We start from the raw sequence: 15,684 nt of genomic DNA, 5'->3' as shown, positions 1-15,684 counted from the left end.
ATGACATTTGAGGCTAGCATAGAGGCTGTCACAAAATATTTTGAAATATTTTTTTTGAGGGTGGGAGGGGGTTAGTGATCACTGGGGGAGTAAGGGGCGATCATCCTCGATTCTCTCTGGTCAGTTCGGGCACCTTTTTGTGCCTTGGTTGTAAGAAAAACAGGACCAGGTAAAGTCGTCCAAGTGCTCGTCAGGAACGCCCTTTTTTTCCATTATGGATCAAGGATGTCCATGTGTTAGGCACGCCCCTGTGAACTTTGGCCATCCCTGCGACAGAAAGCAGTTGGGGACATCCAAAATCGGCTTTCGATTATACCGATTTGGATGACCCTGTGAGAAGGACGCCCGTCTTCCGATTTGTGTCGACAGATGGGCGTCCTTCTCTTTCGAAAATAAGCCTGCATGTAAGTTTCTTGAATGTCCCCTAGTCTTTGTACTTTTTGAAAGAGTAAAAAATCGATTTACATTTACCTGGTCTACACCACTCAGTATTTTGTAGACCTCTATCATATCTCCCCTCAGTCCAGTGGCATATCCAGAAGGCAATTTTTGGGTGGGCATGCATTTCCTCTTCCCTTCCCCACCCCTCACCACCATGAAATTTAAAAATTAAATACTTTAGCTGGTGAAGATCCCTAGCCCACCGACCCATGTTTAGAAAAGCACAGCAGTAAAAAGCAGCGCTCCAAGCCACTGACAACAGCACCACAGATATGCTCAGTTCACATGCATGTTCAGTTCTCATGCATGAACTGAATATGCCCACTGTTTGAGGAACTACCACTGACAGCCATAGTTTTCTGACAGAGGGTTTGATGGACTGCAGATATCTTCAGCTGGTGGGGGATTGGAGATCCCCCACCAGCTATGTGAATGATGCACCTACGGTTGCCAACTTTCCGCAAGATAAAACTCAGTACCTGCCATCACCCTGCCCCTTGCCACATCTCATCCCACTCCCAACAAATAACTGAAATGAGGGCAGCAGACCAGGATTCAGCACCTACAGCCACACTGAGGGCTGGGAGGGGATAGTACAACGGCTTGCACTTGTCAGCCCCCAATGAACCAGAGCTCCCTCTATAGTCCTTCAACATATATATGCTTCCTCTATACCGTTTTTCAACCACTATGCTGTGGCACATTGGTGTGCCGCGAGAGTTGAAGGCTATTTATTAGTAGGGCCAGCTTAATTTCTGCTGGAATGGAGTGTACCTTTTAAAGGTTTTGTGGCTCTAACGGTCGGTGCCAGCGAGCAGCGATTCTTACAGCCTGCTTGCGCCAACCCTGGAGCTTTCTCTCTGATGTAACTTCCTGCTTCCACATAAGTAGGAAGTTACATCAGAGAGAAGGCTCCACAGTTGGCATGAACAGCCTGTATGAATCGCTACTCGCTGCCACTGACTGTTGGAGAGAAGAAAACTTTTAAAAGGTAGATGGTGGGGAGGGTGTCAGAGTCAAGGGAATATGACTGGTCGCTGGCTGGAGAGAGAACAGGAGGGAGAAATAATGGACTGTTCCTGAGGATGGGGGGGAAGAGAAGGCAAATAGTGGATTATTTGGTGGGAGGAGCAGGTTAAATGCTGGACCATGTGTGGGTGGGGGTGGGGTAGAAGGTAAAATGCAGGACCTTAATGCAGAGGTGTGCCTTGACAATTTTAGCAACCACAAGAAGAGCGGAAGAAACCAAAAGGACCAGACTGAAGACCACAAAGAGTAAGAGCACCAAAATAGCTTTATTAGGATCCTACACGGTCCGTGTTTCGGCCAAATAGGCCTTCCACAGGGGTCTTCAAATTGACGTATACAGATGTTCCTCCAAAATTACATGGGGTAGAAAGAATAAGCACAAAAACGCTGGTGCTATCTGAAACTGAGCATAGACGCTAATGCACCACCTTTGTGACCCTGCTGTTCTCCCCCTATTTCTTCCCTCATGTACAGCATACTACTACTATAGTGCTACGTATTGTACACATTACATGCAGGTACTTTCTCTGTCCCTAGAGGGCTCACAATCTAGGTTTTGTACCTGGGGCAATGGAGGGCTAAATGACTTGCCCAAGGTCACAAGGAGCTGCAGTGGTAATCAAACTCAGGATCAAGACCGCTGCACTAACCATTAGGCCACTCCTCCACTCCCTGCATCTTCTCTTTCCCTGTGTCCAGAATTTTCTCCCATTCCTTCCCTCATGTCCATCATCCTCTCTCTGTGTCCAGTCCTTCCCTGCATCCATTCTTTCCCCCCATTTCTTCCCTTATGTCCAGCTTGTCCTCTGTCCTGTCTCTCCCTGTGTCTGGAATTACCCCCATTCCTTCCCTTATCCAGCAACCCATGTGAGCAGTCATTCCGGATAACCAAAATCTTTCACCATTCCTTCCTTCATAACCAGCATGCCCTCTCTATATCCTGTTCCTCCTTGTATCCAGAATCCATCCCCCCATTTCTTCTCTCATGTTCAGCGTTCCTTCCCTATATCCCCCTCAAATCCAGGATCTCTTTATTTATTTGTCTTCCTCTGTGCTCTTATTCCTCCTTCTTATTCCCTGATACTGTCTTCAAATTCTTCCTGCCCCCCCCCAGCAGATCCCTCCCCCGCAGCCCCCACGAGCCCCTTACCTGTGATTGACATCGGATCACCCAATGATGCAGAGATAATGTAATCTTTAGAAGCCAGTGCGGGACTTCTCAGGCTAATCATGCTGTTAGCTCTGCAGCACCCCTCACAAAAATAGGAATTCTGTGTCTGAGTTGGGCGGAACGCTGCAGTGCCATCAGCACAAGGTGGTTGGGAGGTCCCATGCTGCTTTCAAAGGATTACGTTGTTGCTGCAGGCCCTTGGGAGGCCAGATGCATTTCATGACAGCAGTGGAAGAGAGAGGTCAAGAGGGAGTGCGACCTGTATTTGGCGATCTGCTAAAAACTGGCATGAAAGTGGCTGGAATTTTGCTTTGCCAGTTAGGCTAGCCGCTCCTGGGTGGGCCTGGGATGAAAGTGGGTGGGCCCAGGTCCACCCACGGCTACGTCCCTGCCTCAGCCGTCTCTTTTCCAAGCTGAAGCGTCCTAATCTCTTAAGCTTTTTCTCATATGAGAGGAGTTCCATCCCCTTAATCATTTTGGTTGTTTTTCTTTGAACATTTTCTAAGTCTGCTATATCTTTTTCTAAGACACAGCGACCAGAATTGCACACAATACCCAAAGTGTTGTTGCACCATGGAGTGATACAGAGGCATTATAATGTTCTTTGTCTTATTTTCTATCCCTTTCCTTATATTTCCTAACATTCTGTTTACTTTTACGGCCGCCACCACACAGTGTGCAGATTTCAGCGTATTGTCCACGATGACACCTAGATGTTTTTCTTGGATGCTGACTGCTAGGGTAGAACCTAGCATCAAATAACTATGATTTGGATTATTATTCCCAATGTGCATCACTTTCCACTTCTCTTCATTAAATCTCACCTGCCATTTAGATGCCCATTCTTCCTACAATTTGGAACGGGTAGACGTGAATCGTTTGTTTACTCTTTCCAAAAATACTAGAACTAGGGGGCATGCGATGAAGCTATAAAGTAGTACATTTAATACGAATTGGAGAAAAGTTTTCTTCACTCAATGTGTAATTAAACTCTGGAATTCGTTGCCAGATAATGTGGTAAAGGCAGTTAGCTTAGCGGGGTTTAAAAAGGGTCTAGACGTCTCCCTAAAGGAAAAGTCCATAGACCATTATTACATTGACTTGGGAAAATCCACTGCTTATTTCTGGGATAAGCAGCATAAAATGTAGAGGTTTTCCGGGATCGTGCCAGGTATTTGTGACCTGGATTGGCCACTGTTGGAAACAGGATGCTGGGCTTGATGGACCTTTGGTCTGTCCCAGTGTGGCAATACTTATGTACTTATGCACTTATGTGTTCACAGATGAAGGGCTAGGAGTAGGACTGCAGAAAACAAATGCAAATTGGAATGGATGTGTTTAGACCAGGACCACACAAGAAGTAATCTAAGGAAATACTTTTTCACAGAAAGGGTGGTGGGCGTGTGGAATAGGCTACCTGTGGAGGTGGTGGAGATGAGGACTATATCTGAATTTAAGAAAGTGTGGGAAAGGAGGAGATAATGGTTGCTGAGGATGGGCAGACTGGATGGGCCATTCGACCCTTTTCTGCTATCATGTTTCTATTTTTTTTTCTACCTTAGGAGAACCCCTCCAGGAAGCGTGCATTGACAGTGATATCCACAGCACTTCTAACTTTTTAAAGATTCCTTGGACTTCTGAAGCAGGAACATTTGCCAAAACAGCCATGTCGGGTCTACTACTACTACTACTACTTATCATTTCTAAAGCATTACTAGATGTACGCAGCGCTGTACACTTGAATATGAAGAGACAGTCCCTGCTCGTCAGAGCTTACAATCTAATTAGGACGAACAAACAAGAGATAAGGGAATATTAAAGTGAGGATGATAAAATAAGGGTTCTGAACAAAGTGAATAAGGGTTAGGAGTTAAAAGCAGCATCAAAAAGGTGGGCTTTTAGCTTAGATTTGAAGATGGCCAGAGATGGAGCTTGACGTACCGGCTCAGGAAGTCTATTCCAGGCATACGGTGCAGCAAGATAAAAGGAACAGAGTCTGGAGTTAGCAGTGAAGGAGAAAGGTGCAGATAAGAGAGATTTACCCAGTGAACGGAGTTCCCGGGGAGGAATGTAGGGAGAGATGAGAGTGGAGAACTGCAGAGTGAATGCACTTGTAGGTCAATAAGAGGAGTTTGAACTGTATGCGGAAATGGATAGGAAGCCAGTGAAGTGACTTGAGGAGAGGGCTAATATGAGCATAACGACACTGGCGGAATATTAGTCGTGCAGCAGAATTTTGAACAGATTGAAGAGGAGAGAGATGGCTAAGTGGGAGACCTGTTGCAATAGTCTAAGCGAGAGGTGATAAGATTGTGGATGAGGGTTCTGGTAGTGTGCTCAGAAAGGAAAGGGCGAATTTTGCTGATATTATAGAGAAAGAAACAACAGGTTTTAGCAGTCTGCTGAATATGTGCAGAGAAGAAGAGAGGAGTCAAAGATGACCCCAAGGTTACAAGCTGATGAGACAGGGAGGATGAGAGTGTTATCTACAGAAATAGAGAACGGGGGAAGAGGAGAGCTTGGTTTAGGGGGAAAGATAAGAAGCTCAGTCTTGGTCATGTTTAGTTTCAGATGGCGCTGAGACATTCAGGCAGCAATGTCAGACAGGCAGGCTGATACTTTGGCCTGGGTTCCTGCTGAGATTTCTGGTGTGGAGAGGTAGATCTGGGAGTCATTAGCATAAAGATGATACTGAAAACCATGGGATGAGATCAGAGTACCAAGGGAAGAAGTATAGATGGAGAAAAGAAGAGGTCCCAGGACAGATCCCTGAGGTACACCAACTGACAGTGGGATAGAAGTGGAGGAGGATCCACTAGAGTATACGCTAAAGGTACGCTGGGAGAGATAAGAAGAAAACCAGGAAAGAACAGAGCCCTGAAATCCAAGTGAGGACAGCGTATCAAGGAGTAGGCTGTGATCAACAGTGTCAAAAGCAGCAGATAGATCGAGAAGGATGAGTATAGAATAGAGACCTTTGGATCTGGCCAGGAACAGATCATTGGAAACTTTTGCAAGCGCTGTTTCAGTTTATTTATGTTACATTTGTATCCTGCGCTTTCCCACTCATGGCAGGCTCAATGTGGTGGGCAATGGAGGGTTAAGTGACTTGCCCAGAGTCACAAGTAGCTGCCTGTGCCGGGAATTGAACTCAGTTCCTCAGGACCAAAGTCCACCACCCTAACCACCAGGCCACTCCTCCACTTGAATGAAGGAGGCGAAAGCCAGATTGAAGTGGATCAAGAATAGCTTGAGTTGAAAGAAAGTCAAGACAATGGCGATGAACAGCATGTTCAAGTATCTTGGATAGGAAAGGGAGGAGGGAGATAGGGCGATAGTTGGAAGGACAGGTAGGGTCCAATGAAGGTTTTTTAAGGAGTGGTGTGACTAAGGCATGGTTGAAAGCATCAGGAACAGTCACAGTGGACAGTGAAAGATTGAGGATATGACAGATAAAAGGGATGACAGTAGGAGAGCTAGTGTTAAGTAGATGGGTGGGAATAGGATCAGAGGAACAGGTAGTTGGTTTTGAGGAGGAAATAAGATGTGTAGTTTCCTCTTCAGTGATTTCGGAAAAGGAAGAAAAGGAGGCAGGGGTTGGAGGGTTGAGAGAATGGACTAAGGGAAGGAGAAGTGGAGGTGACCTGGTCATCGGACATAGATATATTTTATCTCACTGATGGATCCTTGATCTCATAATTTCTCTACCTGATCATCTCCATTCCTTCCTTGTGTGTAGCTTTAAGCAAAACCTGCATATTCCTACCAGTCACAATGTAAGGAAAAAAAAGATCAACCTCAGTCCTGGAGTTCTACAGACAGGCCTTGTTTACAGGAGAACACAAAGACATTAATTCACAATTGGCCTGTGATTGCTCTGCTATTGTGCTATGTTGTAACATACTGAAAGCATTTTTCAGTAGATGTGTAATTATGTTTAAGAAATAACTTAAATAAATACATCACATAGAGCCAGTGTATACAAATATATTTCATGAATATCTATTATTGAGGCCTTTGATTGAGAAAGAAACCTAAATAATCCTGAAAACACTCATTAGCCTTGTGAATGTACTACTCTACACCCAAATACATCACTCTCTTTTGGTCTTCCAGTAAGGGGGGGAATGGTCTTTGCAACTACATTCAAAGTGGTTTACATAGAGGGGCATAATCGAACAGAAACGCCTATCTCCATGGGCGTTTATCTCCGAGAACGGGTCCGTGAAGGGGCGGGCCAAACCGTATTTTCGAAAAAATGGACGTTTTTGAGCTGGGTGTTTGTTTGTTTTTTTAGCGATAATGGAAACTAAAAACGCCCAGCTCAAAAATGTCCTAATCCGAGCCATTTGGTCGTGGGAGGGGCCAGGATTGGTAGTACACTGGCCCCCCTGATATGCCAGGACACCAACTGGGCACCCTAGGTCGGTACGGTGGACTTCAGAAACAGCTCCCACATGCATAGCTCCCTTACCACGGGTGCTGAGCTCCCAACCTCTCCTCCCCCAAAACCCACTACCTACAAATGTACAACACTACCATAGCTCTTAGGGGTAAAGGGGGCACCTACATGTGGGTACAGTGGGTTTTGGAGACCTCCCATTTACCAGCACAAGTGTTACAGGTGGGGGGGGGGGATGGGCTTGGGGCCACCTGGCTGAAGTGCACTGCGGTACCCACTAAAAGTGCTCCAGGGACCTGCATACACACAGGCCTCTAGGACTTGTTGCTGCTGTATAACCTTGGCACAGCAGTTGACACCTGAAGATTAATCTCTACGAAAACGTCCTTTATTGGAATAACCACGTTTACTCATAGTTAACTGCAGATCAGAGGTTGTGCCCCACTGGCAACGAGTCTCCCTGGTATTGATATTAGCAGTAGGTCAGAGCTTGCAGAATGCTGTACAATGCCCTCTTTCAGCCACATTCAAGGTAAGAACTAAGTTCTGTAACGTGGCTAACACAGGAAAGGGAACTAAAACTGGCTTACAAAAATGGCCACTACCGCATGGACTACAACAGAAAACACAACAGGGCACACTCTGACCCAGTAGGCAGGGGGAAAAGCACCATGGGAGAAGAGCCTACCAACTACCAACATCGTGAGACTGTAACACAAGCTAATGAAATCACGGAGCCCAATACCCTACACCCACCACAATGCAATGCTGATGTGACCCTGTACTGCACCCGAGAGCCACATCTGACCCAGGGAAAGGCTGTGAGAGGATCGAACACATTCTGCTGTCATGGAGGTGGGTACGGCATTTGAGGCTGGCATACAGGCTGGGAATAAAGTTTTTAAAGTGGGTTTTTTTTTGGTGGGAGGGGGTTAGTGACCACTGGGGGAGTCCGGTGAGGTCATCCCCAATTCCCTCCAGTGGTCATCTGGGCAGTTGGGGCACTTTTTTGGGACTTGTTCGTGAAAAAAAAGGGTCCAAAAAAAGTGACCCAAAATCGCGGTAAAAACACCTTTTTTTTCGATTATCAGCTAAAGACGCCCATCCTTCCTCTGCTGATAACCACGCCCCAGTTCCGCCTCCACCACGCCTCCGACATGCCCCGTCAACTTTATTCGTTTCCGCGATGGAGTGCAGTTGGAAACGCCCAAACTCGGCTTTCGATTATACCGATTTGGGCACCTTTGCGAGATAAACGTCTATCTCCCGATTTAGGTCGCACTATAGGCGTTTTTCTCTTTCGAAAATAAGCCGGATAGTATATACAGGTACGTATTTGTACCTGGGGCAATGGAGGGTTAAGTGACATGCCCAGAGTCACAAGGAGCTGCACTGGAAATCGAACCCAGATCCCCAGGATCAAAGTTCACTACACTAAGAACATTTATTTTAGACATTATGAAAAAAGGGCAGTAGGAATGTTCACAGGTGGTGCTGTCATGATCAGGGCCAGCCCAACCATTAGGCAGGACTAGGTAGTCACCTAGAGTAGAAGCTTATGGGGAGCAGCTACTGTCAAAGCAAAGCTATACAGTATGTCCTGCCAGACACACAAACTTAAAGAGCCATTAGCGTTTTATATATGATGATCATGATTGTTGAGTTTAATTATCAAAATCTTGGGGAGCTACAGCCTAGGGGTCTGAAAGACTATTGAGGGGGTAGGGTAGGGCTAACTACGCAGGTGACAGTGTGCAATAAATACTGTATGCTAACTGTAATGTGCAGTCAATACCATTTTTCCACCTATACGGCAATTCTAGAAAACAGCATGAGAATTGGGTGTCTGAAGGGACTGGGAGGAGACAGTTCTACAAAGGAAAGTAGGCGCCTACTTTTCTTTATAAAACACAAGTGTAACAGGGTACAAACGCGAGTAGCATTTAGGTATGACCTCTTACATCTGCCATAGAACTCATGTAAATGCTTGTGCCTAAATGCCAGAGATATGTGTGTAACTTATACAGTTCTATAAGTTAAATGCATAAATGGGACAAAGATGCGTATACGTCATTATTCTAAAAGGCGATTCCATAAATGGAGCTAAAGGTTAGGCACTAAGTTAGTATTCTATAACTGCAGAGTTCCACACCAAGGGCGGAATTCTATATATGGCACCTTAAAAATTTGTGCTGTGAAACTAAGTGCTTAGCACAATTCAATAAACAATGCCTAAGGTTAGGCATAGTTTATAGAATACACTCACGCACTATTCTTGCGCCTACAATTTAACCACACCCATTTAGGCCATCTAAAACCAGGTCTAAATACCTGCGCCTAAGTTAGGCGCAGATCGGGTGTATTCTATAATAGTGCACATAGTTTTCTGAAATGCCGACAACCTGCCCATTCCACACCCATGGCCATGCCCCCTTTTCGACTGTGCGCATTAGAATTTACACATACCGTGTTATAGAACACATCTAGAAAGCTGTGCACGTAAATTCTAATTAAAGCTATCTGTGGTGCTAATTGGTTGTTAAGTACCATTATCGGTGCTGATTGTGTGGCCAAATTAGTGCGCACAACTTAAGGCACCATATATAGAATTTGGGAGCAAATGTGTTCTAGAATACTAGAGTAAGTCCATAGTTATTCGCCAAACATTAGGTGAAACCACTTATGTCATGTCTATGGCTGGCGTAAATAGTGGCACCTAAATGTGCAGTTGGGAGGGTAAATGCCACCGTTCTATACACTACACACATCAAAAAGTGCAATCAGCCCAAAATGCGGCAGCTCAACTAATTTATGGAATGTCTAAATATGAACGAGTTACACCAATTGTGTTAGAGCTGCATTGGCTGCCGGTAGAAGCATGCTCTGTTTTTAATCTTTGTGTATTAATATTTCAAATAGTTTATGGCATGCTGCCAAATTACATACAAGGCAAGATTTATTTACCCTTTTTTCATTGAGTCGCTGAGGCGGCAGCGTTCACATTCATCAGTCAATTGACCATCTGTTGAGCGCGTTTCGGTTCAACTAGTGACGTTATCATTGCAATATACAGAGCAGATAAATCTTCCATTTTTTTCTGACAAGCACCACAACCATAGTGTCCATGACTTTAAGTATTTATAAATCCTGAGACAGGCAGGTTTGGTCCACCAAAACATGGTCCCGTGTCAGTTCCCATACTGGTACTTTGTTCAATAAAGACTGCCTTTGCCTTCATCCTCTGAGTGGAAGTCATTGTGTCATCCTCTACTCCTTCTACTGTGTCTTGGATATGCCACAGTGGTTTTTCCTGTTTTGTCCTTTAAAAAATCTGTGGCTGCAGCAGAAGCATTGTGTGTTGGTAAAGGTTACATTATCTATGAGGTTGTTTATAAGTCTGTATATTAGTCATGTTTTTCATATCAAGCTACTAAATGCCAGCTGAAATACGGATTCAGCGTAATTTTAATCTGTTCGGCAAAATGCTGAAAACCTATTTGTTTTGGAAATTTTTGGTAAACTAATTTGTTTGGTTGCTGAAGTAGAAGGTTGTAGAATGGCTCATATTTTATTTTTTGTAATTACTCTGATGTTGTATTATTATGGTATTTGATGTAAGCCACACTGAACTCGTGAGGTATATGTGAGATATAAGTATCACAGTAAAGTAAAGTAAATAGTTGGAACTTCCCTAGCATGCCAATGCCCCCCTCTCCCCTCCCCCCCCCCCCCCCCCACACACATTATCGGCCTCTTTGAATTAGTGTGCATGAGAAGTTAGGCACTTAACCAGTTAGTGCCGCACAAAATGTCCGGTTAGTGCCGAATTTAAAACTGGCTATTTTGAGGGCATTTTGGAGACAGATTCAGCACTTGGTCGATTAAGTGCTGAATTTTTTACTTAACTGTTCAGGCTAAATATAGTAACCCTTATGCAGTAACCCGTGGAGGGACATAATCAAACGCGAACGCCCATCTCCATGGGCGTCTATGTCCGAAAACGGGTATGTGAAGAGGCAGGACAGACCGTATTATCGAAAAAGATGGGCGTCCATCTTTCATTTCGAAAATACGGTTTGGATGGACCAAATGCCATGGATTTGGTCCCTTCTGAGATGGGCATTTTTTTTTTTTTTTGCGATAATGGAAACTAAACACGCCCAGTTCACAAACGTCCCAATCCAAGCCATTTGGTCGTGGGAGGGACAAATGTACACTATCATAGCTCTTAGGGGCAAAGGGGGCAACTACATGTGGGTACAGTGGGTTTTAGAGACTTCCCATTTACCACCACAAGTGTTACGGGTGGGGGGGATAGGCCTGGGTCTGCCTGCCTGAAGTGCACTGCAGTACCCACTAAGAGTACTCCAGGGACAGGACTTGTTGCTGGTGTATAACCTTAGCACAGCAGTTCACACCTGAAGACTAATCTCGCTGAAAACGTCCTTTATTTGAATAAGCACCTTTACTCACAGTTAACTGCAGATCAGAAGTTGTGCCCCACTGGCAACGAGTCGCACTGGTACTGAGATTAGCAGTAGGTCCGAGCTGGCAGAATGGTGTACAATGCCCTCTTTCAGCAACATTCAAGGTAAGAACTAAGTGCTGTAATGTGGCTAACACATGAAAGGGATCTAAAAGTGTCTTACACAAATGGCCACTACCTCATGGACTACCGGAAACAAAACAGGGCACACTCTGACCCAGTAAGCTGAGGGAAAAGCACCATGGGAGTAGAGCCTACCAACTACCAACATCGTGAGCATTTAACACAAGCTAGTGGAATCACGGAGCCCAATACCCTACACCCACCACAACGCATTGCTGATGTGACTCTGCAGTGCCCTTAACAGAAAAGGTGTCACACTCACCCGAGACCCACATCAGAAGCAGGAAAAGGCTGTCAGAGGATAGAACACATTCTGCTGTCATGGAGGTGGGTACGACATTTGAGGCTGGCATACAGGCTGGGGAAAAAAGTTTGTAAATTGTTTACTTTTGTGGGAGGGGGTTAGTGACCACTGGGGGAGTCAGGGGAGGTCATCCCCGATTCCCTCCGGTGGTCATCTGGTCAGTTGGGACACTTTTTCGGGACTTGGACCTGAAAAAAGGGTTCAAATAAAGCGGACCAAATTCTCGTAAAAAACGCCCTTCTTGTTTCGATTATCAGCTAAAGACGCCCATCTCTCCTCGGCCGATAACCACGCCCGAGCCCCCCCTTCGCCATGCCTCCGACACGCCCCCGTGATCTTTGTTCGTCTCCGTGACGGACTGCAGTTGAGGACGCCAAAAATCGGGTTTCGATTATACCGATTTGGGCGCCCACGGGAAACGGACGCCCATCTCCCGATTTGGGTCAAAATATGGGCGTCTTTCTCTTTCGAAAATAAGCTGGATAGTCAGTTAAGTGCTGAATATCATCCAGCATTGACTTTCTAGGTTTAACGCCAGTGGCGGGCAGTAAAACGCTGATCGCCACTAGCTGAATATCAGACTCACTGTTTATAGAATAGGGGTGTAAGTCTGTTATGTGCAACTACAAATTGGCACCCATTAGTGCCCGTTACTGCCAATTGTTGGTATAGTAACAATCCCCATTCTATAACTGCACTCCGAATTGCACACCTAATTTTGAGCACCATATACAGAAATTGAGGAATGTGTGTGTAAATGCTATAGAATTGTTCCATAATTGCTTGGTACCTTTTCATAAACCTATTTATTAACATACCACAGCACAACGATATGATGATCCCACAATTAGTCAATACAACTCCAGCGCCCAAGGAAGTGTGATGTGCACACCTCCTTCCATCGATAGCTAGGCAGCTGGATGTGATGAGGCTACACATCTATGCACCGATGGTAAATCAGAGCTTCAGCAGTCACTTTAGCCTAGAAATATAAGGCCCAATATTCAGTTGGTGGTGATCATAAGAACATAAAAATAGCCATACTGGTTCAGACCAATGGTCCATCTAGCCCAGTATTCTGTTTCCAACAGTGGCCAAACCAGGTCACAAGTAACTGTCAGAAACCCACATAGTAGTCACATTCCATGCTATCAATCCCAGAGTAAGTAGTGGCTTCCCCATGTCTGTCTCAATAGCAGATTAGGACGTTTCCTCCAGGAACTTGTCCAAATCTTTTTAAAATCCAGATACGCTAACCGCTGTTATCACATCCTCCGACAATGAGTTCCAGAGCTTAACTATTTGTTGAGAGAAAAAATGTTTCCTCCTATTTGTTTTAAAAGTAATTCCATGTAATTTCATTGCGTGTCCCCTGGTCTTTGAATTTTTGAAAGAGTAAAAAATTGATTTACTTTTACTCATTCTACACCACTCAGGATTTTGTAGACCTTAATCATATCTCCCCTCAGCCGTCTCTTTCCAAGCTGAACAGCCCTAACCTCTTTAGCCTTCCTCATTTGAGAAGAATTCCATCACTTTTATCATTTTGGTCACTCTTCTTTGAACCTTTTCTAATTCCACTATATCTCTTTTTAGATATGGCAACCAAAACTGCATGCAATACTCAAGGTGAGGTCACATACAGAGTGATATAGAGGCATTATAATATTCTTGGTCTTATTTACCATCCTTTTCCTAATAATTCCTAGCATTCTGTTTGCTTTTTTGACCGCCGCCACACACTGGGCAGAAGATTTCAGCATATTGTCTACAAAAACACCTAGATCTTTTCCTTGGGTGCTGACCTCCATGGTGGACCCTAGCATTAGGTAACTTCCCAATGTGCATCACTTTGCATTTGTCCACATTAAATTTCATCTGCCATTTGGATGCCCAGTCTTCCAATTTCCTAAGGTCGTCCTGCAATTTTCACAGTCCACATGTGTTTTAATAACCTTGAATAGTTTTGTGTCATCTGCAAATTGAATCACCTCACTTGTTCCGATTTCCAGATAATTTATAAATGTGTTAAATAGCACCAGTCCCCAGTACAGAACCCTGCAGCACTCCATTGCTCACTTTCCTGCTTTGACAGAAATGACCATTTAACTCTACCCTCAGCATTTTGCCGACTTCCAGTGGCGTTAAACCTGGAAATTCAATGCAGGGCCATGTCCCGGCTTCAGCACTGAATTTACAGGTTTCAAAGCCGGCTACCACATAATGTGACATTCAGGACTTAACCGGCTATGGTTACCGCATGAAAATAGGGCTGATTTTTATACGGTCCTATTTATGCAGTTAACCTGGCTGGTAAAGTGCTGAATATTGGTACTTAACAGGTCACATGCCAACTGAAGGCATTATTAAAGACACACTATTTTGTTGTAGCTTATTAATTGCCATCATAAGTTGTCTCCATTACCTCTATAGAACATTACCCGCTACAGCATCACTTGCTTTGTCTTGTCTCTTTTCTCTCCCTCCTCTCCTTTTGTATCTTAGCATGACTGTTAACTTGACGCCTTAAAATTCTTCCTTTGCTTTTTTATTAATTAGATTAATGTAACATAGGACTCCCTGCTTTGTGTGGTGTAAATGCCAATGAATAATTAGGCGCAGACCAGTGTATTCTATAACAATGCGCACAGATTTTAGAAATGCCCTTGATCCGCCCATCCCACACCCATGGCCCCTTTTCAACTATGCATCACGTTATAGATTACACTTAGACAGTTCTGCGTGTAAATTCTAATTAACGCCCATTAGTGTCAATAATTGCCAATTATCGATGCTGACTGGCTTGCTAACTTAAGTTGAGTGTGCAAATCCAGAATATGACTGGATTTGCATGCACAACCTAAGTTGTGCTATATTGAATCTGGGGGATGGGGCTACCACTGAGTAATGCAATTCAGCCAGCAGCAGCCAATGTTTACAAAAAACACTGACCACCACTGGCTGAATATTGGACAGATAATATCCAATGGCTATAAAAAAAATATTTTACAGGAAAAACATTTCAAAAATGCAATTCGCGTTTTAACAATTCAGAACTCAAAAACATAACAGATATCACACACACACACACACACATACAATTTATGTTAATTACTTTTTAATTATTTAAAGTGAACAGTGGAAAAGGGGAGCTCATCAATCAAAATGATTGCCTCATTAACAGCATCTGACAAAGAGAATTTTGCCCTCAATAGCCAAAGAAAGAAGAGCAGATGAGCTACAAAAAAACTTGGGCTCAATGCGCAATAATTGTTTCCCTTTCTGCATTCAACTTAATTTCTGAATGACTTTGTCTTCTTCCAGTTCCTCTAGACTGCACTCCGCTGCTTCCCAGGTGGGTTCTTACAGCCGCATTCAGAACTGCAAGACAACTATTTACACCCATTTTTTATCCCATGAACAGCAGCCTTAATTAAAGTTTGCTATCCCGCTTTCCTCTGGGCTTCAGAGGATGCCAGTTTGCATTTTGGTTAAAAAAACAAAAGAATGTTTAAGAGCAGCTGCTTAGGAGAGGCTGGTCTTATAGGTTCTGAAGAAACTGCAAATGAGATGGCAGGAATGTGTACCACATCATGGCTAATGTGCTATTGCCTGGGAAGTTCAGCCTTCCCTGTTCGGTACATGGCACATGAAACTCTTAAATGCAAGTTTATCACAGCTTCCACAAATGCTAGTAATTTGCATTAGTGGCTATACATTAATTCTAA

At 44.2% G+C, this 15,684-nt stretch overlaps 1 protein-coding gene across 1 annotated transcript in view; it reads right to left on the bottom strand.

Annotated features, from left to right (window-relative positions):
• The window catches only part of ADGRB1 (adhesion G protein-coupled receptor B1), a 474,869-nt gene that overhangs the window by 92,508 nt on the left and 366,677 nt on the right, over positions 1 to 15,684 (bottom strand). The gene's annotated exons all lie outside the window — the stretch shown is intronic.

This window comes from Microcaecilia unicolor, chromosome 1 (assembly GCF_901765095.1).
Source record: "Microcaecilia unicolor chromosome 1, aMicUni1.1, whole genome shotgun sequence".
NCBI lineage: Eukaryota > Metazoa > Chordata > Amphibia > Gymnophiona > Siphonopidae > Microcaecilia > Microcaecilia unicolor.
The sequence above is the reverse complement of the archived record's forward strand: the minus strand, read 5'-3'. Positions and strand labels throughout refer to the sequence as shown.